The sequence below is a fragment of the Globicephala melas genome, chromosome 8 (assembly GCF_963455315.2).
Source record: "Globicephala melas chromosome 8, mGloMel1.2, whole genome shotgun sequence".
Taxonomy (NCBI): Eukaryota; Metazoa; Chordata; class Mammalia; order Artiodactyla; family Delphinidae; genus Globicephala; species Globicephala melas.
In genome coordinates, this window is record NC_083321.1 from 106,421,967 (window position 1) to 106,447,815 (window position 25,849).

A 25,849-nucleotide genomic window follows, 5' to 3' on the forward strand; every position below is an offset into this window, starting at 1 on the left:
TCACATGCATTCATTTAAGGAATATTTACCAGTTAACGGCAATGGGCAGACCTGTGCTCATAGTGGAGATGCAGCTGTGCACAAAAAAACTGCTGTCTTCATAACACTTATAATCTATTCAAGAAATAAAAAAGAAGAGCCAAACAAAGTGGAAATATAGGTTCTATGCAAGCACCAAGGAAAGGCACCTAATGGAGACCCAAGACAGAAGCCTCCAGACTGAGCCCTCGGGAACGGGGGGAGTTGGCCAGGAGAGAAAGGGATGCCTTTGGGCTCTGCTCCAAACTGGACAACAGTGCGACTCCTAGGACATGCTGTGCCTGCAGTGTGAAGAACTGTCAGTCCACATGAGCACAAAAGGACTCATTCCCCTTGAATTTTTCCAGAAACCCTGTCAACTCTGCCCTTTTGTGCCCTGACTCCTGATACTTTCTTTTGCACCAGGTTTTCTCATTTCTTTATCTCCAGCATCTCACAGTGACGGCAGGATGTCAAAGTATCATGAAAACTGATAGAATGAAGAAATGAATGAAGAAGGTCAGTGGACAGGGCGCCCTCCCTCCTTGTACCTGAGGGTGTCAGCAGACAACCCCACGGAGATGGACTCCAGATGTCCTGCTGTTCCGACAGCTGTCCTAACTCTGGCCTTGCAGAATCTGCCTGAAGGATTCAGCAGAGACCTTTCTTGGCCTCCCCATTTCTTTCAAATATAAAAAGTAGAAGAGAGGAAAAGGAAGGGAAATATTCCCTAGAGAATGCCTCCTTTTGTTCCTTTGAAAGTCAATTTTCCTGTGTAGTTGTCTAGACTAAGCTCTCTGCTACACAAAACGAGCTTCTCCCTCCTGCGGAGGGCATGGCTCAGACTCTCCAATGCTGTCATCCCAGCAGAAAAGAGAAGCACCGAGGAAGGTCTCTCAGAGGGGTCGAGGAACAGCCTCACCCCGGCTCCACTTCTGAGCAGACTTCCCAGGTGCGGGGTTCTTTGCCAACTGACTGCCAACTCCAGGGCGGAAAAGATATAAATCCTGGGTCTATCCACACAGCTCCTGGGAGAATCTGCATCTTTGGATCCAGCTTTTCATTGACACAGGAGACGGGGAGCTGTCAGGAGGGCCAAGAGAGTGGACAAGCAGAGCCAACCAAGATGAAGTGGCACAGCCCACCTTTTTCTGGAGGGCCCCAAGCAGTCTTTTCTGGACCAGAGGATCTCTGCTTCTGGACACAGTGGAGTAGCAGGGACCAGTTCTGCCCTCCTGACCAAGACAACCAATAACAGACGGGATGTATGAAACAATGATTGCCAAGGCTCTGAACATCAGGAAACGAGAGACAGTGATCCATGAGGGATGGGGAACAAAGATGGTAATCTGTGCAGTTACTGCGGTTTGCTACCTTAAAAGAGTACCCAGGCTACGGAAACAGATGGAGCCTTCGGGTCTCTCTGAGTTGAAGAGTTGAAGTTGAGAGTTTGGGAGACCCCAGCAGCTAGAGATGAAGAACAGAGAACTAGAGAGGAGACAGCCAGCTACATGGAGACAGAATTTCAGAGATCTGCAGGGCTCTCCTCAGGGTCTCAGCTGAACACAGGAAACCATACATGTAAGGAACCCAAGTCTCGGGGAAGAATTACTGAGAGGTTAGCAGTAACCACACGGCGGGGGGATCGGGCAGGAAAAGTGCCTCTTCCTATTCCAGACTGATTCACAGGTTACGGGGCAGAGGACACAGGACAATATTTAGTGCTAGGGAGTAATTAGTCCTAGAGTGAGCAGGACTGCGGGTCAGCCTAACAATTTTTTTTTTTTTTTGCGGTACGTGGGCCTCTCACTGCTGTGGCCTCTCCCGTTGCGGAGCACAGGCTCCGGACGCACAGGCTCAGCGGCCATGGCTCACGGGCCCAGCCGCTCCGCGGCATGTGGGATCTTCCCGGACCGGGGCACGAACCCGCGTCCCCTGCATCGGCAGGCGGACTCTCAGCCACTGCGCCACCAGGGAAGCCCAGCCCAACAAATTTTAAAGGCAAGACCCAAAAGAATCAAATTCAAATTGATGAATATAAAACAAGAAAGAGAGAGATGGCACACATTATAAGAAGTGACGTCACTACAGTTTCTACAGATAGTTAAAGGATAACAAAGAAATATTATCAACAAGTTTATGCCAATAAAGTTGACACCTTAAATGAAAAAAAAAATCCTCAAAGACACAAACCATCACAGGACCCTCATGAAGAAATAGGGAACTTGAATACGTACTATATCTATTAAAGAAATTGAAACTGTAGTTAAAAATCTTTCCACAAAGAAAATTGCAGTCTCAGATGACTTCCTTAGTAAAATATATCAAATATTTAAGAAGGAAATAATGCCAATTCTATATGAAATTTTTTCAGAAATTTGAAGAGGAGAGAATATTTCCCAACTCAAGTCATGAGTCAAGCCCAACACCAAAACTAATCAAAGACGCCAGTTCTCCCCAGACTGATCTACAGATTCCATGGAACCCCAACGAAACTTCTGGCAGGTTTTTTAGCAGAAACTGACAAACTGATTTTAAAATTCACATGGAAATGCAAGACCTTGCATAGCCAAAGAACTTTGAGAAACGAGAGCAAAGTTACAGAATTAACACTATCTAATTCTAAGGCTGTAATGAAGTTAGAGAACTCTATCTAATTCCAAGACTGTAATGAAGTTACAGAACTACCTAATTTCTAGACTGTAATGAAGTTAGAGAACTAACTCTATCTAACTCCAAGAGTGTAATGAAGTTAGAGAACTAACTCTATCTAACTCCAAGAGTGTAATGAAGTTAGAGAACTAACTCTATCTAACTCCAAGACTGTAATGAAGTTAGAGAACTAACTCTATCTAACTCCAAGACTGTAATGAAGTTAGAGAACTAACTCTATCTAACTCCAAGACTGTAATGAAGTTAGAGAACTAACTCTAACTCCAAGACTGTAATGAAGTTAGAGAACTAACTCTATCTAACTCCAAGACTGTAATGAAGTTAGAGAACTAACTCTATCTAATTTCTAGACTGTAATGAAGTTAGAGAACTAACTCTATCTAATTCCAAGACTATAGTAAAGTGACTGCCATCAGGACTGTGGTCTTGGTGTAAAGACAGAGAAATGCATCCACGGGACAGAAGAGAGAATCTAGAAGTAGACCAACACATATATGAACAACTGGTTTTTGACAAATGTGCTAAGGAAATTCAGCGGAGAAGGGCTACTCTTTTCAACAAATGGCGCTGAAAAAATTGCACATCTGTATGCAAAATAATGGACTTCAAACCCTATCTCGTAAGACATACAAAAATTAAAATGGACTGTAGACCTAAAAACAAAACCTAAAACTATAAACTTTTAGAAGGATCCATAGAGAAAAACTGATAAATTGGACTTTATTAAAATTAAAACTGTTCTTTGACAGACACTGTTTAGACATTGAAAAGACAGCTAAATACTGGTAGAAACTATTTGCAAATATCACATAGTTACCAGCGGGCTTTTACCCATAATATACAAAAACACCCATAATTCAATTGTAAGGGAACAAAAACCCAATTTAAAAGTTGGCAAAAGATTTGTAAAGCACTTCACCAAAGAAGATACCCTGATGGCAAACAAGCACATGAGCAGATACCTAACATCGTTAGTTGTTAGGGAAAATGCAAATTAAAACCACAATGAGAAACCACTCTACACTTATTCAAATATATAAAATTAAAGACACTGGTTATATCTGGTGTCTGCAAGGATGCAGAGGGACCAGGCTCTCCCACGCTGATGGTTCAAATGTAAAATGATGCAACCTTGGGAAGCACTTTGGCAGTTCCTTCAAAGGTTACACATACACCAGGATAGCAAGTGATCCAGCTATTCTTCTCCTAGGTATTTGCCCAAGATAAATGAAGGTGTATGTTTATAAAGACCTGTACTCAAATGTTCATCTCAACTTTATTTATAACAGCTCCAAATGGAAAGCAGCCCAAATATTGACCAACTAGTGAACAGATAGCCCGACTGTGCTATATCCTTGCAATGGAATACTATTTGGCAGTAAAAAGAGGAACATACAGATACACACATTCGGCTGAATCTCAAAATAATTATGATGAATGAAAGAAGCCAGAAAAAAGGCAGTATATTCTCCATGATACCATTTATAAAAAATATTGAAAGTATAAAGTAATCTACTGTGATAGAAAGCTGACCAGAGGTTCTTTAAGATCGAGAGGAGGATTACAAAGTGAAATGACAAAACTTTTGGGGGCTCTATGGCCATTATCTTTTTTTTTTTTTTTTTGCGGTACGCGAGCCTCTCACTGTTGTGGCCTCTCCCGTTGCGGAGCACAGGCTCCGGACGCGCAGGCTCAGCAGCCATGGCTCACGGGCCCAGACGCTCCGCGGCATACGGGATCCTCCCGGACCGGGTCGCGAACCCGTGTCCCCTGCATCGGCAGGCGGACTCTCAACCACTGCGCCACCAGGGAAGCCCTATGGCCATTATCTTGATGGTGATGGTTGGTGGGTATACAACTGTACCCTTTAAATATGTGTGGTTTCTTGTACATCAATTATATTTCAATAAAACTGTAAAAAAAAATAAAACATAAAAACGAAAACAGACCACGAAGCAACCCCATGGGATTTGCACTGGGTTAGCTGTGGAGGTGCGTAGGGGGAGACAAAGCTGTATAGACTAGACACGAGGGTGCTCAGGGGCCAGTGACAGGGCCCTGGGTAGCGGGGCTGGCGCCTTTGGGGCCAGCAGGAAGGACGAGAGCTTTGAAGAGACTCTGTGAGGGCTGAGAACAAAAGTCAGGGAAGTCAGAAAGTTTATTTCGGGTTTGGCAGCTAGCAACTCAGACATTGAAATTCTGCTGGCAAAGTAGGTCCAACACGCCAGGCCAGGAAGTTCTCTGCCTTGTTAGCACTCAGAAGGCACTGCCCCCAAATGTTGCCTGTGCTAATCAGGGCTGAGTCCTCTCTATGTATCCGCTCCCAGATCTGACATCATTCTCAGGTGGCCCCAGCCCTGGGGCTGGCGGGGTGGGAGGCTGGTTTGGAAGCAGGATCCTGATTGCGCAATCAGAGATAATTGGCTTCTAGCTCTGATCTGTTTCTCCTCCGGCCCTGCTAGGAAAAGCTGCCTCCTTTGTTTCTAGCCCCACATTCCCTCACTGTCAGCTGCGGCACATTTTCGTCTCCTCCTGTCCCCTTGCCTCTTCCCTCCCCGACTTCACATGGCCCTTCACTCAGCTCAGGGCTGCTGACCGTCCAGTTTCCCTGCCTGGCCCTCTGCCTCGCCATGGACAGCATGTTCTCGAAGTGCCCCCTTCCAGATGGGCTGCTGGTCACCCTTGGAGACTGTTGCCCCTTCTGCTGTCCCTGGGCCATGCACTGGCTCCCCTTCTGTTTCCCTTGAGGGGCAGCTCCAGAGCACCTCCTGCTCCAGACTATTTCTTTAAAAATCTATCACCCTGTTTTCTCCTAAATCAGATGGTCAGCTTCCTGGGGGCTAGCCTTACAGCAGCTCCTGTCTGAGCCCCAAGATCCCTGAATCACTGAAAATGTCACTAGGATTTCTGCAGAATCCTAAGCAAAGCAGAACTCACTCATTCAGAAAAGAAAAGAGAGAGAAAGAGGGAAAAAAGCCTGGGCTGTAATGACTTTGCACATCAATAAGACCTATGTATGAAGCTGTTTGAGTTGTTAATGATTCTCTGTGAAACATCCAATACCACCCGGGACAAAGCACCTTACTCACCGCTAACGAATAGGTATACACAGAATACGAGATGGCTCCCAACCCTTTTCAGCTGCCTTTGATAACACAGGCTCCTGTATCATCCCCGCCGTATAATGAAAACCTCAGCCTGAATTGTATCAACGCAAATCACAGGCGCTGCCTGCGAGCTTGTATATTACAACTGATCTGTTGGGCCAATAAAAAGCTACCCCATTAACAGCCTTGTCCACTTAACTATTAATACGGCTCCCCAGGCCTCTCCTCGCCCCGCTGCGGCCTCCCCACGCCCCTCTTCCACTCAGCCCACTTAACCTCCCGCATGCAGACTCGACTAGGAAAGGGGCGTGGGTCGGCCTGAGGGTCTAGGAAATACAATTCACATAAAATAATACAAGGATGCTCTTCTGTGGGGAGCTGTGGTCCTTCAGGGAGGCCTCCCCCCGGAGTCTTGGGTGGGTGGCCTCAGGGCAGCGGAAGCAGGAGGAAGAGAAGGGCTGGGCGGTCCCCCCTGGGCATCCACTCTTAGCCCTGTCTTCCTGCTCTGTCCCACCAGCCCTTAAGCTCCTGTCCTGACATGTCCTCCACATTTGCTCCAGCTCCGGTCCTCTGCCTTCTCTGCTTCACTGGGAACCCGGGGGGACCCTCACCAAGACAAAGGGGGACGAGAGGGCATCCTGCTGCCAGCACGGCCCCAGGTCACCCGGGCTGGGAGGGTTCAGGGAGCCCCCAGCGCTCGGACGGGGTAGAGGATACCAACCAGGGTCTTTGGCTCAGAGCTCTGTGCTTTCAGAGTCGCTTTCCTTTACCCGTATTTTCTGGAGTGTTTTTTCTGTTTCCAGACCCACCTTGGTTTCTTGCATATAGTTCTACTGCACATTTTACCTAAATGCACCAGTTCTCTTCCTTTATTGAATAACAGCCCCCTGTTCACTTTAGAAACAAGTGAAATGTACAGAATTGCACAATCACTAGAAGGAAACTTCTGGAAGAACTGCTCTGAAAGGGATTGCTCTTGCTAGCTAGCCTGACTTGCTGTGGCTGGCCCTCCTCCTGGTTATGGAACGGCATACGAGACCCGTGTTTAATAGTTGTCCACACGCTACTCATAATAACAAATACCAGCTGAAGTACTATTTACTCCTGCTTGTTACTGAGGGCCTTAGGACGGGCACAATGACCTTATGACCAGAGAGTGGTTGGCTGGTCGGTAGCCGGTTGACCAGAAGCCCACCCCAAGACCCCTATTCCTGTGCTGTTTCCCTTCCATAGTTTTCACCCCCATCTTGGAGCAGGAGGCGGTCATGAGGTCACCCCCTCGCCCTCCACAGCGGTGCTCTTTTCTAACAGCTGGTAGAGACCGGCTCAGCTTCCAGAGGGAAGGAGGGATTCCTCTCTTGCATGGAACACTCTGCTAAGGTGGTCCCTACCCAGTCACCCAGTCACATTTTCCATGTGGCAGATCACCAGCACTATCCTATGTAATTCTGGCAACAACTCAGGGTAGAGAATAAGATTCCCAAAAGATGGATGCAGAACCACTGAGGCCCTGTGGAGCTAAGGGCCCCGCCTAGAACGCGGCGGGCGTGCCTCCTAAGGTGGTCTTCCTCTTTCTCTGCTCTGCTGCCTTGCCCCGCCCCTGTTGCCACTGCAAATAGCAACACCAAAATCAGGCTTCTTTGTTTTATTTAGGAAAAAACCATGAAGAATAAGTTATCTTCAAACTACAAGAGAAACAAAGGTAAGCAGAATGTAATCACCCAGGCTGGAGGCTTGCCATCTAACAGCTGCAGAATTCCATGGTGGAAAGGGGCGGGCGTGCGTGCGTGCGTGCGTGTGTGTGTGCGCGCGCGCGCGCATTTGGTGCAGAGGCTAATATTTTGCGGGGGTGTTTTAGCCGATATCATTTTTTAGCAAAAGGCAATGGTCATCAGAAATCTGCCTTTAAAAAGGCAAACTATTTTGGGAAAACAATTGTAACTGATGCCCTCAAAAATGTGCATATTTCCAGGACCAAAAAAGGCCAAAAGTACCATTAATGTGAAGGATGATTTTGTCATCACCGGTACACAGGGCTCATTTAACAACAGGGAGCTTTTATGTGGAAATAGTCCAAAAAAAAAAGAGAGAGAGAATTATTTTTTACAGAGCATTTTTCTGAGCCTCTTTTGGAAAATGTTTCTAATTCTTGGTTTTTCCTAATGAGTTCAAGCTTGATCAACTATTCTGTCTGGAAAAAGCATTCATTCTTTTGGGAAGGTAAGGAAGCTTCTTTGGGATAAATGGTGTTCTTACACTGTGTATTCAGTTATTGTTTTAAACTCTACTTAAAACTGAGGTTTACATTATTCTGGACTCTTAGGCACAGAGAAGAACAGTAATTCAACACTTTTGCTATTAAATATTCTGACATGTTTTGCTTTTTTGTTTTAAATAAGGAGGGTTGACGGATACATAAAAAGTGTGTCAGGAGTTCCAGATGTCTTTCACCGGTTAGGCGCTTTGTAGGAGTGAATACGGTGCTGGCTTCTGATACCTGCCGGATTCCTAGCACCGAGCTTGGTGTGTCCCCAGCTCCCATTTCATGCCGCTTTGTGACCCTCTCTGAATGCCAAGGGGGCACGAAACAGGTGCCGGTCCTGGCCTGCAGTGAGGCCCACTGCAACTTTGCATCCTTTCTCCTGCCCGGAAAACAAGCGTGTGCTTGTTTCCTATTCCTCCCCTTTCCGTTGAGGGTGAAGTTTCACACTTTAGCAGCAAATTGCACTTTCTAGGAACATCAGAAGCTCTTAGCAGGCCAGAAAAATCGAACTCCAGTCAAAGTGGGGACAGTCTAGAGAGGTTTGCAGACAGCAAACTAAATGCACCAAGAAGTTAAATCACAGGTTCTTTTGAAGAACCCTTTGTTGGCAGAGCCACTGTTCAATGGAGGTAGCTATGTGGGGAAGGGGAGATTTGGGAAGCCTCATCGTGGATCCTCTAGGGTGGCTGGACAGCCAGAATTTGCTTCTAACTTGAAGAGAGTCTCCTAACCTCTCAAAATCAAGTTTCTTCATCTGAAAAGTAGGACGATCTGCTGAGTTCTCTGCTCGTGACTCCACGGCACAAAACTCGTCTTGCATCACCATTCCTCCTCGTCCTGGATCACCACATCCTACAAGAGAGACTCCCCCTCCCACAGGTGGAAGGGGTAGCTCTCTCCCACCCCAGTGGTGCTATCGGTTGTAATGGCTCCAAAGCCATGTCTTAGGGGATCCCTTCTTGTCCCCTCCTGCACAGCCTCCCTTGAGATGCCTCGTAAGGGACTTGCCTTTCCTGGGCTCCCCACCATCTCCAGGGATGTTCCAATGGTAGGAAGTCCCTTCTCATTCATAAACCCACAGAGTGTCACAGGACGTATGAATCTCCTCTCCGGCCAAAGGCACAGACCCTGAATGTTAAGTGCATGATGTGTTCCCCAGCTCACAGGAGGACGCATCTCCTAGGGATTTGTTCATTTGATTGTGTGGAGCTCAGCATGGGTTCGTGCAGATATAATGCTGTTAATGGTTGGCAGTGTCCTCCACGGGCGGGCTCACAAAAATAACTTTAACCCTTCATGTAACTAAATTCCTCTCCTATGGTCCTGCTACACTAATAATTAAGCAACATATGAAAACAATGAAACAAACATTCTCCCTTTCATGAGAGTTCACGGAGGATAGAGATGGCATCGTGTCCATCCTTGCATGACTCACCAGCATCAGTGGCCCCTGCCAGCACTCACGGGACCTACCGTGTGCCAGATACTCTTCTAAGGGTTTCAATATAGTAATAACGGAATCCCCACATGAACCAAGTGAGGTACGGGCTCTGGTGCTATTCCCACCATATGGCTGAGGTCACCTGGTGTTAACTGGTAAGAGGTGGGGCTGGACTCTGATTGCAGAGCACAGCTGATCTTGGAGGGATGCCTGGAGAAAGAAGACCCTGGACTATCTGTTTGCTAGATAGAATGACAGGTGGCATTTGGGCACTAACCTATAGTGGCTGAGCAGGCAGGGGCTAGCTGGTCAGCAGGCCCATTTCTCCCTGTGGGGCTCACACAGACCACATTGCAAAGCTGCCTTACATTCAGAATGGACACTGTCAGAGTTTCTCCTGAGTGGAATGTGGGCAAGGTAATGTGCAGTTCCAGGCTGAGGGCAAGCTCTCTCTCACCCTCTGTGGTCAGAACGGCCAGCATGGCCTTGAAGCAAGCTGTCTGAAGACGGCAGAGCCACGGCATGGGGAGATCTGAGTCCCAGGATGATCTACAGAGGACTGTGACCTGAGAGAGGGAAAAGATGACTCTTTCTGCACTAAGTACTAAGATCTGTGGGTTGTCGACTGTAACACGTAGAAATTATTTAGAGTAACAGATACACCGTTCAAAGCACGTCCCCAAATCTCATCTCGGCTGAACCCCAGAGCAAATGTGGGATAAAGGAAGGATGAATCCGTCTGTGCCCTTTTCTTTGTGAGGAAAGGAATGTTTCCTTGGTCTGTCCTGAATCTCACAATCAGAAGCTAGGACTCTTGGAGAAATTGTGTACTTATCTTTCCACTCTGCCACACTCTCATAAGTGTCAAAACTGCTGCTGAATACTGTTGCTGTAATTTTCTCCCACAGACCTACATATTCCATCTCTGTAGCGGTACCTGCAACTCGGGTTTATAGACCACGTCGCTCTTCTTAAGAGGCAGGAAGCGGCAGGAGAGGAGGGAGGCAGAGGACTCTTGAGACCCTGCCACGTGAAAATGGAGGAGGGCTCGGCTGGCCCTTGAGCGCATGCTGTTTTGTCTGGTTCTTGTTTTCTATCTCAGAGTGAAGATACGACTACTTAGTCAGGGTCTGCCTGCCTCCTTGTATCCTGTCCTCCTCTCTCTCCTGATGAGAGGACTTCAAGGGGAATTTCAAGAAGCGGATGAGTGGAGGAGTGACCTCCTTTTCCTTGCACGAAGGACCCTTCAGTTGCTGGAAGAACAGGGGAGAAACAGCAGCTCACCTCTGTTGGGCTGTGCTGCTCCTCGGGCTGGTTGCCAGGGATTAACGAGGGTCCAGTCTCCACCCTCCTCACCCCTCTCCCTCCCACCTGCCTGACACAAATCCTGAGTTGAGCCTGGCTCGTGCCCAAAGGGATAAAACACGCCAACACCATCCAGAGACACGGTGCCTTTCTTTCTGTCCCTCTTTCTTTCCTTTTTACCTTTCTCAGCAATTATGAGTTTTATTTCTTCAGTTGGAGGGTGTATCCGTTTCAAATTCCTCCAAAGCCAGAAGCGATGGCAACTTGAATGGATGTGATGTGAGTGGACCTACGAAGAGCATCCTCTCGTGAGCTCAGGGAAGCCCTTGCTCTGCCTTCCTATCCACCAACGGCCTTCGACATGGCGGCTGGCACACAGTCGGCACTTCATAAATGTTCATTGAGTGAACGGATGATGTGATTATGGTCTTACTTCCTATAAATGTATATTTAGCAGCTGATATCCAATCACACTACAAATAGATTGGACAAATGTCTATATTCTAACAACTGCAACTAAGTTTACACGTTCTTTGTTAACAGGCAAGTAAGAGATGCTTCTATCATTTTCTAGTGGAAAAAAAAGGAGCTATGGGTCTTAATTCAAGCAATAACTCAAAGACAACACTCAGACATCTGGGTGAGAGACAAAGGGACATTAGCAAAAGGAGAAGTGAATTCATTCAAGTTTCTGGGAAGCAGAAAACAACTCCTTCTTGGGTATCTAAGCAAGAAAAATCCTAGACTCCTTAGAAAAAACAGGACCAGATGGGAACTGAGTCTTCAGGTGGTCTATGGAGACTGGTAGGAAATGGAGGTGAGATCAAATGAGAATTCATTTCAACAAATATGTTTTGGGCTCCTAAATTATGCTTGCCTGATTCTTTGGGGGGAAAAACAAAGAGTGATCAGAGCTTGTTCACCAATTGCTGTGAAAGAAATGGGAGAAATAGAGGTATCTACCACTAATTAATCTAAGGCTGACTGTGATTCATGATGAGTGGTCCACTACAATTACAGACTGCACTGGAATTGGAAGGGAAAGACATATTTTGTCAAGGTAGGGATGGTGGTGTATATGACAGGACAGTTAAGAGAGGCAGAATTTACTTAAGCTTTGTAAGTTATTTATCACGTTGGCTGGCAATTATGGAAGCAGATGAAGCTAGGAAAGGAAATTACAGCAAGAAGGAATTGTTTTAATGGTAAACCAGAGAAAGGTAATTATTAAATTGGTCAGTAAGAGAAGTAGGTATAGAAGGAGAGAAAAAGTTTTGCTGAAAAGAATACTGGAAAGGTTGGTAGGCTCACGTTGTTGAGGCTTTTAAGTGCGCGGCTTAAGCGTTTATGCTTTGTTCTGAACGCAGCAAGGAGCCGTGGAAAGCGTGTGAGCATAAGAGTGAATGAACACATCTTCTTCAGCCATTCATCTGTCGATGGACATTTAGGTTGCTTCCATGTCCTGGCTATTGTAAATAACACTGCAATGAACACTGGGGTGCATGTATCTTTTCGAATTATGGTTTTCTCCGGATATATGCCCAGGAGTGGGATTGCTGGATCATATGGTAGCTCTATTCTTAGTTTTTTAAGAAGACGTGGTACATATATACAATGGAATATTAGTCATAAAAAAGAATAAAATGATGCCATTTGCAGCAACATGGATGGCCCTAGAGATTTTCATGCTGAGTGAAGTTAGACAGAGAAAGATAAATATCATATGATACTGCTTGTATGTGGAATCTGAAAAAAGGCTACAAATGAACTTATCTACAAAACAGAAATAGAGTTACAGATGTAGAAAATAAACTTACGGTTACCAGGGGGTAAGGTCAGGGGAGGGATAAATTGGAAGATTGGGACTGACACATACACATTGCTATATATAAGATAGATAACTACTAAGGATCTACTGTACAGCACAGGGAACTCTACTTAGTACTCTGCAAGGCCTAAATGGGAAAAGAATCTGAAAAAGAGTGGATATATGTATATGTATAAAAGATTCATTTAGCTGTATACCTGAAACTAACACAACATTTTAAATCAACTATAATCCGATAAAACTTAGAGTGAATGGACAAAACCTGTATTTTAGGAAGATAATGCTGAAGGCAATGGGCAAGCTGCAGTGTGCAAAGAAGGGTCTGGACATCAGAAAACCACACTGAAGGTGAGGCAGGACCAGGAGGCTCTGAGACAGTGCAGTGCTGGTAGCTGTGTGTCAGAAGGGGTTCGGGCTGAAGGGCAGACCAGATGGGCAGGCTGTGGCTGCTGACCGAATGTGAGGAGAAGAGAAGCAGAGGAACATTCTAGGAGTTGGAGCCACAGTGACAAGGAGGAGGAGGATGGTGTCAAGAAAGTCGGGGGACGTAGAGAACAAATGTATGGACACCAAGCGGGGAAAGTGGTGGGGGGGTGGGGGGGATGAACTGGGAGATTGAGACTGACATGTATACACTAATACGTATAAAATGAATAACTAATAAGAACCTGCTGTATAAAAAAATAAATAACACAAAATTCAAAAATTCAACAACAAAAGAAAGAAAGTCGGGGGAGAAGAAAGAGTGAGGTTGCACTAGATGGACTCAATTTTTCTATATAAAGTAAGGCAGGAGTCTTGAGCAAAAAAAAGGGAGACAGAGATGGATTTGGGAGTATTAAAAATGGCAAATATCTGAAGGAGCTATTGTGAGTTTAATAGGGGATTAATTAGAGAAGAAAAAATAATGAAGTGTTGTCCTCTACTCTAAAAGACCTGGTTAAGTCTGAATTTCAATTATTGATAGTGATCTACATTTGCTGATGGACCTTCCCTCCAACGGTTGGCTGGTACCCTACCAGGAGAATGTTGATCCCTGGAGATACGCTCTCTCTCCTCCAGCATCCGAGCACATCATGGCCCATCTCAGATAGCCCCACCAACTGTACCTCACTGGGTACAGCCTCCCCAGAGTTCGCAGCTTCCCACATAACTCCTTTCAATTTGTAAAGCTAGGTTTAGGATACGGGCAATTGAAAGAATGAAAAGATTCAGTACCAAGGTCAACACCTTAATTTCCTGACCTTTATATATGTCAAGGAGTTGGTTTCCTAGACCCCAAGAAGTTAGAGGCCTCGGCACTAAACTTCTAATGTATGTGGTAAGGAGAAGACCAGGACCAAGTGACACTAGTAAATACCTTACAAGGTGTTAAGGATGCTGATATACAATTCTAACGATGTCAGCTCTGTGAAGAGGTTTTATTATCCCCATCTGCAGGCGCTAGCATGGACCCATGACTGGTGCAGTGGACTAAAATTCTGCGAGCTTCACTCCAGGCTGACCGTTCACTGGCCATGCACTGCCAGAAACATCCCTCAGTCTTTCTGGGACTCTGACTGCTTGACAGAAATGGGGCTAATGATGGCCAGTAATGGCCCACTTGATAAGGTCGTGGGGATGATGAACGTGCTGGCCTCTAGGTAAGACCCCTTGGGCTCCGGGAAGAGGGGCCACGACCAATGAGGATGCAGAGACGTTCCCCACCGCAGCTCCAACCCCCACCCTGGGCTGTCTCTACTAACCCGGAGGACTCACTGTCCAGACCTCCTAACATGACAGGGCTGGTGCCGTATGGACAAGGCAGGGAAATCACACTTGAGATTAAACTTCTAAAAAGAGCTGTCAGATTTGTCAGCCGTTCCCCTCCCGACCCCTGTGGAGTGCTGAGAGGCAGCAGTACCTCCCCCGGCATGTTTCTCCTCGGCAGGAGCGGGATGGACGGAGCATACTTAACTAAACGTCTCCACGGCAGCCCCATCGAATACTGAAAGAACAGACTCCCACAGTCAGCAACAGGGCACAGGACCCAATCCCTGAGTGTCAGAACTCCCAGCCTCCCCCCCGCATGCACTTCCATCAGCTTGTCTGAGGGATGCTTTTTGTTTCTGAGGTTGTAACCCTTTGCCTGACTTGCTGTGCCATTTTCCATAAGCAGGCTCTGGCTTCAGCACCTCGGACAGAGCACAGAAGGCAAAGGGAGTCTGCAGACCATTCAGAAGGGAGAGGGGCTGATGGCCAAGACCAGGGTGGCAGTAGGACACGGGGGCTTTGAGGAGCTATGAGATTTTGATAGGCTGGAGGACAAGGCTGAGATGGGCTAAATCTAGGCTGACCAGCCACTGGCAGGGGCAGCACCTGGGAGAAGGGAAGTACCATCTGAGCAGACAGATAGATGAGAAACGCCCGCCTGCTTCACAATATAGAGAACCCACCACCCGAGCAGAATGAAAGCCAATTCTGATTATAAACAGCATTTACTTGGACAGCAGCAAGTGAGTGTGGTTTGTGAAACGGCATGACAAAGCTTACCTGGGATGGGTCTGTGGGAATTAAATGAAGGGATATACACATGCGATCAGGTGGTTTGCCCGACACTTCCTTAAGTCTCATCAAATGCTACGCGGTGCACCAGACGCCAGCTCTCCACGTCTTGCTTCTCCCATTTATTTATTTTTAAATCAGTGCTACCGAGCGCCAGGCACCAGAGCAGGCAGGCCCTGGCTGTATGAAACTGTGGAGGAAAACCCCTGTCCTTGAGGAATTCACAGTCTGACTCCCCGTATGTATCAGTTGTGCAGACTCAGCTAGTTTATAACCTCCATTCCTTCATCTGCAAAAATGGAATGATGGTCCCATTTGACTCAAGTCCCCCAGCTCACTGCCTGTCCGCAAGTGGCCACTCAACAAGTGCTTTCTCCCTTCTGCTCACCTGCTCCCTCCCTAGTTACCCATCTGATGGAAGCAGGAGGGACACACGTGGTGTCGAAGGCGAGGATTTCATCCTATGGGACCAGGGCTCTGCCACAGTCCTTCCCCAGAGTAACTGCCCTTTAGAGGCACTTAGTCACCCTTTAGAACCAGGGGTCTCATTTCCCTCTTCCCTTGGGGAGATGCACAGGAAGATTCGATTGCCTCTCCTTCTCTGCCAACTGAAGGTCCCCTCTGTGGTCCAGGTGCTGTGAAGTGAGGTTTGCCCACTGCCTCACTCCATCTCTGACGGACCTTGTGGCCCAATGATGTGGGTCAGGTAAGTTGTACAGGGAACGTCCCGGGGGGGGGGGGGCTCTGGGAGTGAAGCCTGTGGATGCCCCCACCTCTGGACCCTGCCCTTTACTGCAATCAGGAAATGGAAATGGCTGTTTCACTCCAACCTCCCCCAGAGGAGGAGGGGAATCACCACGGGGCATTGGTTTTCATAGCCCAGGGACACTGGTTTGGAAGCTCTGCCCACGTCTCCTGAGACTGGCCTCCAGGCCTGCAGGACAGAGGGCTGGTACGGCCAAGGAGACCACAGCAGTCCTCATTCTGTTCCCACCACCCCCAGAGGTGGAAATCGGGGGCGGTCCTGGTGCCCCAACCCTACGAATGGCAGAGACAAGGCCCGGAGTTTAAGTGATCTGTTCGAGGTCAGAGAGGCAGGAAGCATCGGCTTGGACAAGGACACAGCTCAGATCCTGACTCCAAGTGTGGAAAACGCCTGGCACCCGGTCGGGGGGCGGCTGCCCAAGCTGACAGCTGACAAAGGAAAGGAGGCAAGTTCTGAGAGGATGACACGGCAGAGTAACCACCGAGATTCAAGATCAGGGTTCTGACTCCCAAGGGGCCTGCTGCCTCCGTCCTGGGTGGGGAGAGAGGGTGAGGCCAAGAAGGGTGGGGAGAAAAGTCCCTCCCCACTGCCAGCCTGTTCTCCTCTGTCGGAACACCACAATCCACCTGTTCTCTGAACTGGGGAAACCAAAGCACCCAGACGGCTACCTCAGTTCTACGGAGCAGCTGAAATATCTAAATCGACGGCCCCCCTCTTCCCCGGCGAAGGCCTGTTATTTAGGTTTTCTGTTCACCCTAACTCCGCCATGCACCATGATACTTGCAAATGGGGTCACAGAAATTAAGAACTGGCAACGACAACATTTGCAGCAGGTCCTACGAGAGACTAAGGTGAACCCTGATGTGTGGATATGAGAAAATCTTCCAATTCGACACTGCAGAATAAAACACGTGTATTTTCCCACCACAAATCCCATTTCTTACTCTTCCCAGCCTACCTGTGAGGGAAGGCAATGGGGGCCCCAGGCCATCTCCTGTCCTCCCCGCTCCACCTACAGCAATGCAAATTTCATTGCAAAAAAAGACACAAAATTTAAGTTTCCTCTTTTCTCCCCTCTACTATTCCATATTTTACCGATAAACCAGTTGCCCCCTCCAGATGCCCTCAGTCCCCACCGCCACATCTGTCGCCGTCATTGAGAGAATAAACGCCAGTTTTCGGTTTAACAGTCAGCTGCGGACGCCTTCTCCCTTTCGTTGTCAGAGCGTCCTGCAGGCTCCCAAAGCCCCTGTCTGCTTCCTGGGGCTGCACAGGTGACCCCTGAGGCTGCCCTGAACACATCCCTTAGCTCGGTGAGCCTGCGGTCTGGACGGCAGACCCCCAGGTCAGAGGAGGCTCCTGTGGCGAGATCAAAACAGAGTCACCACAGGGGCAACGGGGATGGTGATGCTCGGGAAGGTGGAGACGTGGACGGTGAGTAACTAACAGTAATGCTTAAAGGGACCGAGGCGCTTCCACTCAGCACGGGGAAGGGGACCACCCAGAGCCCATCTGCTAAGAGAACCTGTCCCTGCCCACAGAGGGATGCCAGCACGTGGCCCTGCAGCCCGCACCTCCAGGAAGGACTGAGGCTGCCCACCTGCTCACCCTGCTCTCGCCTCAGTCCGGGCCCCAGGGGAGCAGCCTCCTTGGTCATCTCACCAGACCGTCAAGGTGGCCTCGGGAAACGGACATTTTCACCCTCCTCACCCGCCCCCGCTTCACAAATGAGGAAATAGCTTCACAGATCTATCAACTTCACGTTGGAGGCACAAGGGCAGTAATGACACCCGCTAAAGCTGACTGGACCCTCGCCGTCTGCCCGGCGCTGTGCTAACCCTCTGTGTGGATGTCTCCTGACCCTCCAACAACCCCGAGATGCTCTATCATCAGCTTCAGTTTACAGGGGAGGAAGCCCAGACTCACGGAGGTTGTGAAACCTGCCCACGTTGACACAGATACTAAGTGGCGGGGTTTAAGCCCGGGACTGCAGAGCCTGTGCCGTCAGCTGCCGCGTCAGTAAACACCAGGGCTTCAGTTACTTGAACCCATAGCTGTGCTTTTTAAATTTCTTGCTCGTTAAGCTCTGTAAGCTCTGTCACTTGATGTGTGTGGCGACGGTTTAAAGCGCCCTCTTTAAAACGTGAAGCCATGTGATGTCTGGGCACCTGGCTCTCTCCCTGCCCCCCTCCCCAGTTCTTGCAGGGCCACAGGAGCCTCCAATGGACCCCAGGGTCCTAGTCATGGAAGTGAAATGGGCGCTTCCATTGGAAGCATTTGTGCCAGATGGGGGCAGAGCTGGGCCAGCGGCTGCGGAGAACAACGGGGCATGCCATCGGGAAGCCACACGGTCCCCTACCAGGGAAATGTCTCGCAGACAGTGGCTTCTGAAACTATTTCAAAGACATCAATAATTCATCAACCCCAGAGGGGAGAGAAAACAATTTTTTAAAGAGGAAAACAAAGATCTAATGGGCCTCAGAGACTCCCACATGATTGGCTAAGTTGTTTTTGCATTCAGCTGCTGGAGTGCAGGAAGATGGGAGACGGGAGGAGGGAGGAAGGATGTATTGGCTTGAAAAAGAAAAGCACACCTTTTAAAGGGAGAGCAGCCTGCAGCAGCACATCTGTACACCCTGAATCGGTACGGCTCTTCAGAGTTTACCAAGAGCTTTCACACATACACTGTGATCTTTAAAAGAAGAATGGGGGGAGAACACTGCAGTTTCAATTAACCTAAGTTTTCAGATGAGGAAACTGAGTCTTCAAGCGCTCAAGGGTCTGCCAACCATCCAAACCCAGTCTTCAGCCCCTCACCCAGCAGGCGGTGCAGACGCCCCTCGTGCCCCTGCGTCTGCTCCATCACAGGAGGTGCCAGGACGTCCAGAGAGAAGAGCTGGGAGACCAAGCAGGGAGCTCTGGTCTGGAGTTCTCTGGATCTCAGCACACATCTCAGCTGAGCTTCCCAGGGGTGAAGAAAGACCACAGAGCCATTGAAACCTCTCCTTTCCCACCAGGACTAGAAGCAGCTGTGAGGTCCCCAGGGAACAGATTGCATCTACTCTTGACCTTCCAGAGGGCCTCAGGAATTCTTGCATGAAGCAAAACGGCATCCTTGTTCGCAGTTACGAGAAACAGAGACAAAGATTGAAAGTATAACCTGCTAAGTTATACTTATACTTAAGACTTTTTTCCCACGCGTTGTTTCTACCTCTGTGTTCAGGAGTCCTGTGCTACGTGACTTTCCCGAACTTTCTTCAGAATCCGATGCCATTCTGCACATTTGAGGAGCTACTTAAAAGGGGGCTCAGACTCCCCTTCCGATCCCTTCCTCACCTCCTCTGCTGTGATCCTTTCCTATCAGCGCCACACAGGAAGAGGAAACGCGTGTTTGCCTTTTGTTCTGTGATTCTTGTTGACAGCCAGAGGCTCTATCCTTATCTGCAGCTTTGCAGTATTATTGCACGCGAATGCCCACTTCATTACTGCAGAGCATGGAGGTCCTTTCAGAAGTTGCTTCATCAAAATATGTCATCATTAGACGCTTCTGCATCAACATACAGGACATCTACTTGCCAGCATCTTTTACATTGCCAGCAGCCCCCCCTTCCCCCCAACTGCGGACCCAGGGTACCCCTCCCTCTCCATCCCCCACCGAGTGGTCTGTTTTGACTCCCTTCCTGTTACAGAGACATCCCTTCAGTAATCTGAGGGTGTGAATGCGCTAACGCAGGTAAATTGTAATTAATTTCCCTCTAATTGATGCGTAGGACTACCTAGGCCCCTCATTTTCTTCCCTTCATTCCTTTATAAATATATGATTTGACAGGTTAATTTGAAAGCAAAAGTGAGATTCTTTACAGCCATCTAAGCAGAAGCCCCAGAACGCAATTTGCTGTCTAGTTGGGAAGCATAATAAAAGGGTTGAAGTCAGGTTATCCTTTTTTTATCATCATTTTACTAATTTAATCTTTTTCCCCTTCCTAAGGTAATGAAATATTCATTTCACAGCCTGAAAACCTTAGCAGCCGTTGGCGGGGAAGCAGGATGCCGAGAGCTGTGGCATCACGGGGTGACCTTTCTTGGCAGGCCCTGCAGTCGGACCCTGAAAGGGCAGCGAGAGGGTGATGCGGGCAGCTCGGGGGGAGGTTCCGTGTTGGCAGCTGAATCGGGAAGGCATCAAGTCTCCCACTTCCTGCTGCAGCTTGGAGAAAAGCACGGAGAACTCCTGCAGCTTCTGGGCCGTGGGAGAGCCAGCCAGCCCACAGCCAGGAGCCACTTTCTGAAGAGGGGCAGGGAAAGGCCATGGCTCTGAGCTCCAGCGTGAGCTGCAGGGAGGGCTTATGGCAGAAGACTTCTCTGCAGGGGAGCCAACCCCTCAGGGGGAGAGAGGACGCAGCTGCCCAAATGGCAGGCTCAGCTATTACCTGGCGTTTTGCAATTACACTGAAGCGAGGGCTGGGGGCTCCCAGGGCGCAGAGCCTTTCCACAGCCAACGCCCCTCGGTGCGTAGATCACATTCCAAACCACCCGCGGCATCGCTTCCTGGGGGTTTTCTCGAAAGCTCTCAACACCCAGGCCTGCCCACGTGTGGGTCTCTTTCTTCCTGGGAAGCTGGCCCTCTGCTAGACCATCCACTGAAGGATCCAAAACCACCTGACTCAGTTCTTTTCCCCCCAGCGTTGGTCTAACAGCGGGAGGCAGATGCCTGATGGAAGCATCTCTAGGCTGTACCCCAGGTACCTTTCTTCTTAAGCCTTCATCTTTTCCTCTCCTTATTGCCCAGGTTAGAAGCAGGAAGCCAAAGGGGAGAACACTGGTTTCTCCCTGCTGGTACAGTGAGGTGACTGCCCCAGGGATGTCCAATATCACACCCCTGGTTCCATCTAGATTCTGAAGTTAGAGTCCCTTTAAGAAGAGCACATACATACAAGTAAGCCCAGGAGACACGTTCGCACCAGCTGACACTCTCCTGCATTCACAGAGAAGATGAAGTGCCTACTCTTTGGTTGGAGGACCCTGGGGGAGAAGGAGGGGGTCTTAAGAGGCAGGGGGTTGATTAGGGCCCTGCAGAGAGGATGCCTAGAAGCATCTCATCCAGAGAGCTCGGATCCAAGGTCCGTGCTCCACGCTAGCAACATTTCAGGTCCCCATCCGACAGGTTCCTTCTCCATGGGAGAAGAGGCTGAGCAGACTGAGACCAGAAGGGAGATGGGTGTCATTGTCACCATCTTCACAAGTGTGTTCGTGCCCCATGTAGTTCATTTTTATTTGTCTAAAGATGTTGCCATGTGCAGGTTGATCTGCCAAAAAATGTGACAAAATAAGTGATCTGATAAATGTCTCCTAATCATGAATTTTTTCTCTAAATTTTATAAAATTGTGTGTTTTAGTGGTTTTAGCCCTTCTCTGCTTCCTCATGTCACTGGGAACTTTTAATTTTTTTTTTTTTTTTGCCTCACAAGAGTAAGGCCTCAAAAAATTGGGTAAAGACTCAGAATTTTTCCTCTCCACGGAAATCTTTAGTAAATAGCGAAAGATTTATACGATCTGAAGAGAAACCAGAGTATACTTTTATTTTTATAACAGATTATGCAATTATGACTATTCTCCCACATAGAATTTAGATTTAATTTTTCATGTCCAAATATTTGGGAAATTTCATCCATTGGGGAAAAGGTGTCTTTCACCTACTGTTGTTTTTAATTATCAGCATGAAAAGATCTTAAAAGGCTGCCTGAAAATTAAAGAGAAAAAACATTTGTCAGGGAAGCTACTCCAACACGTCAGAGAAAAAAAGTACTATTGAAAATGTACGGAGCAGAATGAAGAATTCACAATGGAGAACTGAGGACGAATCCAGTTTGAGAGATGGGCGATGGACAGACAAGAAGGAAGAGAAGGGAAGTCTGAGGAAGGAAGAAGAGCCAGAAGGATAGTAAAATGCTAAACTTTGCAAAAGAAAGAACCTAGGTTTCTGGGAGTAGACGACACAGGCATTGCATTGCCTTGAATCGTGATTTTCTCATCTCAGAGAGCTTTGCACCAGCACCGTTTCTTGGGTCTTTCCAGAAGATTGATACAAGATGAGATCAGATCTTACTCTGTTTATCCCACTATTTGCTTAGCATAGATTGCTAAGCGTTTCTATTTAAAAAAGGCCTGTTGTGAATGTGCCCTTGAGGAGAAATTTGCCTCTTTTACTACTGGGAAGCCCTCTTAAAGACAGAGTAGAGGATTGGATGAGAATGAGGAAATTTTTACTTTGAGTAAAGACCAAGAGGCTGAGAGCCAGGCTCTGCCTCCTTGTGTGTTTTCCTTTGTTTTATCATCTCAAATGCATCACCTTCCTCCTTCCCTGGACAGAGACATTTCTCAGTTTCTACATTCAGTGCTATCTTTTCTTCCCTCCCTCACCCTTCACTCCATCCCACTGCCGTCCAGATTCCATTCCTACACAACACTAACCTTCAAGGAGCTCTGGTTTGTAAAGTTTAAAAGATAAATTTTTACGACCTGTCTTCTTCTTAGTGATCATTTTGACCCCTCTGTCCTTGAAACCCTTTCCTACTTTGGTTTCCATGAAACCATCTCCTAAAATGTCTCCCAGTTCTTTGGCCACGTCCTTCCTTTCATCTCCCTGGACTTGTACAGTTGTGTGTGTGTGTGTGTGTGTGTGTGTGTGTGTGTGTGTGTGTGTGTGTGTGTGTGTGTGTGTGTGTGTGTGTGTGTGTGTGTGTGTGTGTGTGTGTGTGTTCCCCAACACGCCCTGCCCTACCCTCAACTCTGCTCACTTCACACATCACTGTTCATTACCTGCTCCACACCCTTGTCACCAACTGCATGGACCAGTCTACTATATATAATCTATACATCTATATCTGGGCCGGAGGTCTTCTCTGAACTCAGATTTATTCAGCTGCCTACTAGACATCACCGCAGATCCAAATTTAAACCTACATCTTCCCCCAGAGCCTGCTCTCAGCTAGTTCCTCTTACCCCAGTCCCCATTTTGAGCATGGCACTTCATCCACCCAGCTTCTAGAACCATAATCCTGGGGACCACCTCTGCCTACATCTCCCTCCCTCCCATCTCCCAAGTCTCAGGTATTAACAGATCCTGACCTTTCTACTTGTTGAGATTCTCTCAAACCTCCCTTTTCTATGATCCCATGGTCTTAAGGTCAGGCCCTCATCATTTCTTTTTTCTTTTCTTTTCTTTTCTTTTTTTCCTTAAATTCAGCTGCACCATGCAGCATGTGGGATCTTAGTTCCCTGACCAGGGATCCAACCTGCACCCCCTGCAGCAGTAGCACGGAGTCTTAACCACTGGACTGCCAGGGACGTCCCCTCTCATCATTTCTTATTTAATTTATCAGAATGGCTACTAACACACTGTGCCACCAGTATTCATCTCTTGCCAGTCCATTTTCTTGGCTATCAAAGCATCTTTACAAAATGCACATCTGATCATTTCACTCTGCTGCTTAAATATTTTTCTGTCTCCCTTTGTTTTTGAGGATAAAATCCTAATTCCTTAGCATGGTAGACAGGACTCCACATTTATAATATCCCAACTAATGTCCATCCTCGTCTCTTTGCTCCCCGTCTTACCTGGACCCTTCGCTCTAGCCATCTCAAGATCCTGGCAGCAACCTGAAGGCATATATTCTTCCAGGAGCCCCCTTTCCAGCCTGCACAGACCAGCTCTCCCATCACTGCCTGCGGGAAGGGATAGCTCCTTTGGTTCTCCTTCTCCACGTCCCTATAATTCCCAGAAACTAGCTCTAGGACAGCACTTGCCATGTGCATTCAGACACCCCCGTCTGCTCATCTGACTGTCCCACTAGGCTGAGAGGTTCTTGGGAACAAGACCCCTGTTTCTGTATCCCTTAGTAGCATGTCTGCCACATCACAGGAGCTAATAAAAAGTTTGCTGAACTGTTTACAAAATGAAAACAATATGTAGTAGTGTACCACAAAACTACCTATAAAGAATTATGAAGAAATCCAATGTTTATTTTAAAAGATGTCTTCCAAATAATATTCCTTGGGTAAATGGTTATTTTAATTCCCAAAGGAAAAAAAAATCTAATATCTAATTTAAAAGACACACATACACAAAACAAAACCAAAACTAGAATGAGTTTTTTGTTGTTGTTGTTATGAATATTTTGCCCAAAAGATCTGACCCAGACGTCAAGCAATTTATGTCACCCTGGAGCCCAGACCAAGAAATCGGGAAACTCCATGTCTCTCCATCCCCTTCAGCAGCTCTCACCTCTAGCCTGTTCCCTCTTCACCCCTGCATCTCTGTCTGTGAAACCACTTAGCAAATGCACTCCCACAGCCGTGTGGAGGTTTCAGATGCCGGTCTCCAGCTACACGTGCACATTTGCATTCTGCTTATCAGGTCACCCAATGGCAAGATCTTCACAGGAGCCGGCAATTCTTCCCTCGTACTGAAGCTGATGAGCAAAATAGCTCTTGCTGAAGGATAAGAAAGCCGGGGCGTGCGCGGCATGCCGCAGACACCACCGGCAGCCTGTCATCACTGTGGAGAACTGGCACACAACCTTATGGAGGAAAAGCTGCAGAAGAAACTTCTGCCTTATCGGGTGTGCAGGAAGCATCTCACAGGCCATGGGGACCAGGGGACTGTCGCCGGCCCAGCCCTTCCACAGGCTCCTGGAGAAGCGTCAGCTGTCCACTTCTAAGCAAAGGGAGGATGTTTTATATCCACTTTGGGCTCCCTGTTCATCTCCAGACCTGCCTCATGGAGCTGACTTTTATCACCTGGTAGACCAGCAGCAGGCCTGGCAGGGCAGCCCTTAGCAACTCCCGACCTTCCCGCCTTTTCTCGAGGCCCCTCTTCCCGCCTCCCCCATCTCTCCTCCCTCCCTGGTTAGCAGGCCTTTCCTGGCTGCTGCTAGATGCAGCGTCTCAACCAACTCACGCAGGGGGTGAAGGAAGCTCATTTCAGAGCCAGTAATCAACTCCCCTTCTGGATCAAACTGCAAACTCAGATTGCACCAATCTGTCTGAACAACCCAAGGAAAACGGGACCTAAATTGCAATTTTGGTGTGTCCACCTAGCTCGCTAATTTAATTTTATTTTCTAAAAACCTGAGACCCGGTGTGCCTCCTCTGCACTGATCCAAGAAACTGAGAAAAGAGAAAAACATATGTCCAAAGCCAACTCATACTGCCAGCCCCACGGGCACTGGTCCTGCAGGAGGCTGCACATCCAGGATCCGTAATCAGGTCTCCAGTGAGGGCCAGCAGGAACTGCAGAGCCCAGGAAACTGAAAAATCATAGAGGAGAGGAGAAACAAACACTTCTGCTTTGTCTTAAGTGTACATTTGGAACTCGGGAGAAAGATAAAGGTGGAGACCAGCCCTTCCAAGCAGGGGCAGGATGCTGGGTCTGGTTTGGAATTTGCCAACAGGGCCTGGAGTATCAGAGTCTTGTGTCCTGCATGCTTAGTTTGAAAAGGTGGGACAAGTCTCTTCTCATGTTTCAATTTCTCTTGAAATGAGGGCCTTCCCTGGTACCCAAAGATGTTTGTGTTTCAGAACAAAATATAAATGAGAGGCTTAGATGAGAAAACCGAAACCAAAACCAAACCTCATCAGCAAATGATAATGATAAGGAAGGTGTCAGGAATACAAATACCATATTCCTAAGTGTCTCAGATTCATTTCTGAAAGCAAGCTCCAAGAGGTGTGAAAGTCCCTAATTAAAAAGGGAGGAAAGTCCCAAAGAACCCAGCACCGGCAGGCGTGCCGCTCACTCCATCTGGACAGCAGGTCTCTCCCAGGGCCTGTGAGAGCCAGGAAGGCTGCCCACCTGATTTGCACCAGGAAACGATGCCACCCATGTGACACACCGACTGCCACGTGC

The 25,849-nt window shown here is 47.9% G+C and overlaps 1 protein-coding gene and 1 non-coding gene across 4 annotated transcripts in view; both read right to left on the reverse strand.

The window, feature by feature from the left end:
• LOC115844512 (opioid-binding protein/cell adhesion molecule) overlaps positions 1 to 25,849 on the reverse strand; it is a 1,086,269-nt gene that overhangs the window by 683,772 nt on the left and 376,648 nt on the right. The window lies entirely within an intron of this gene.
• LOC115844892 (U5 spliceosomal RNA) lies at positions 21,400 to 21,515 on the reverse strand. The gene has a single exon (XR_004036249.1). It is a non-coding gene; the product is annotated as a U5 spliceosomal RNA (small nuclear RNA).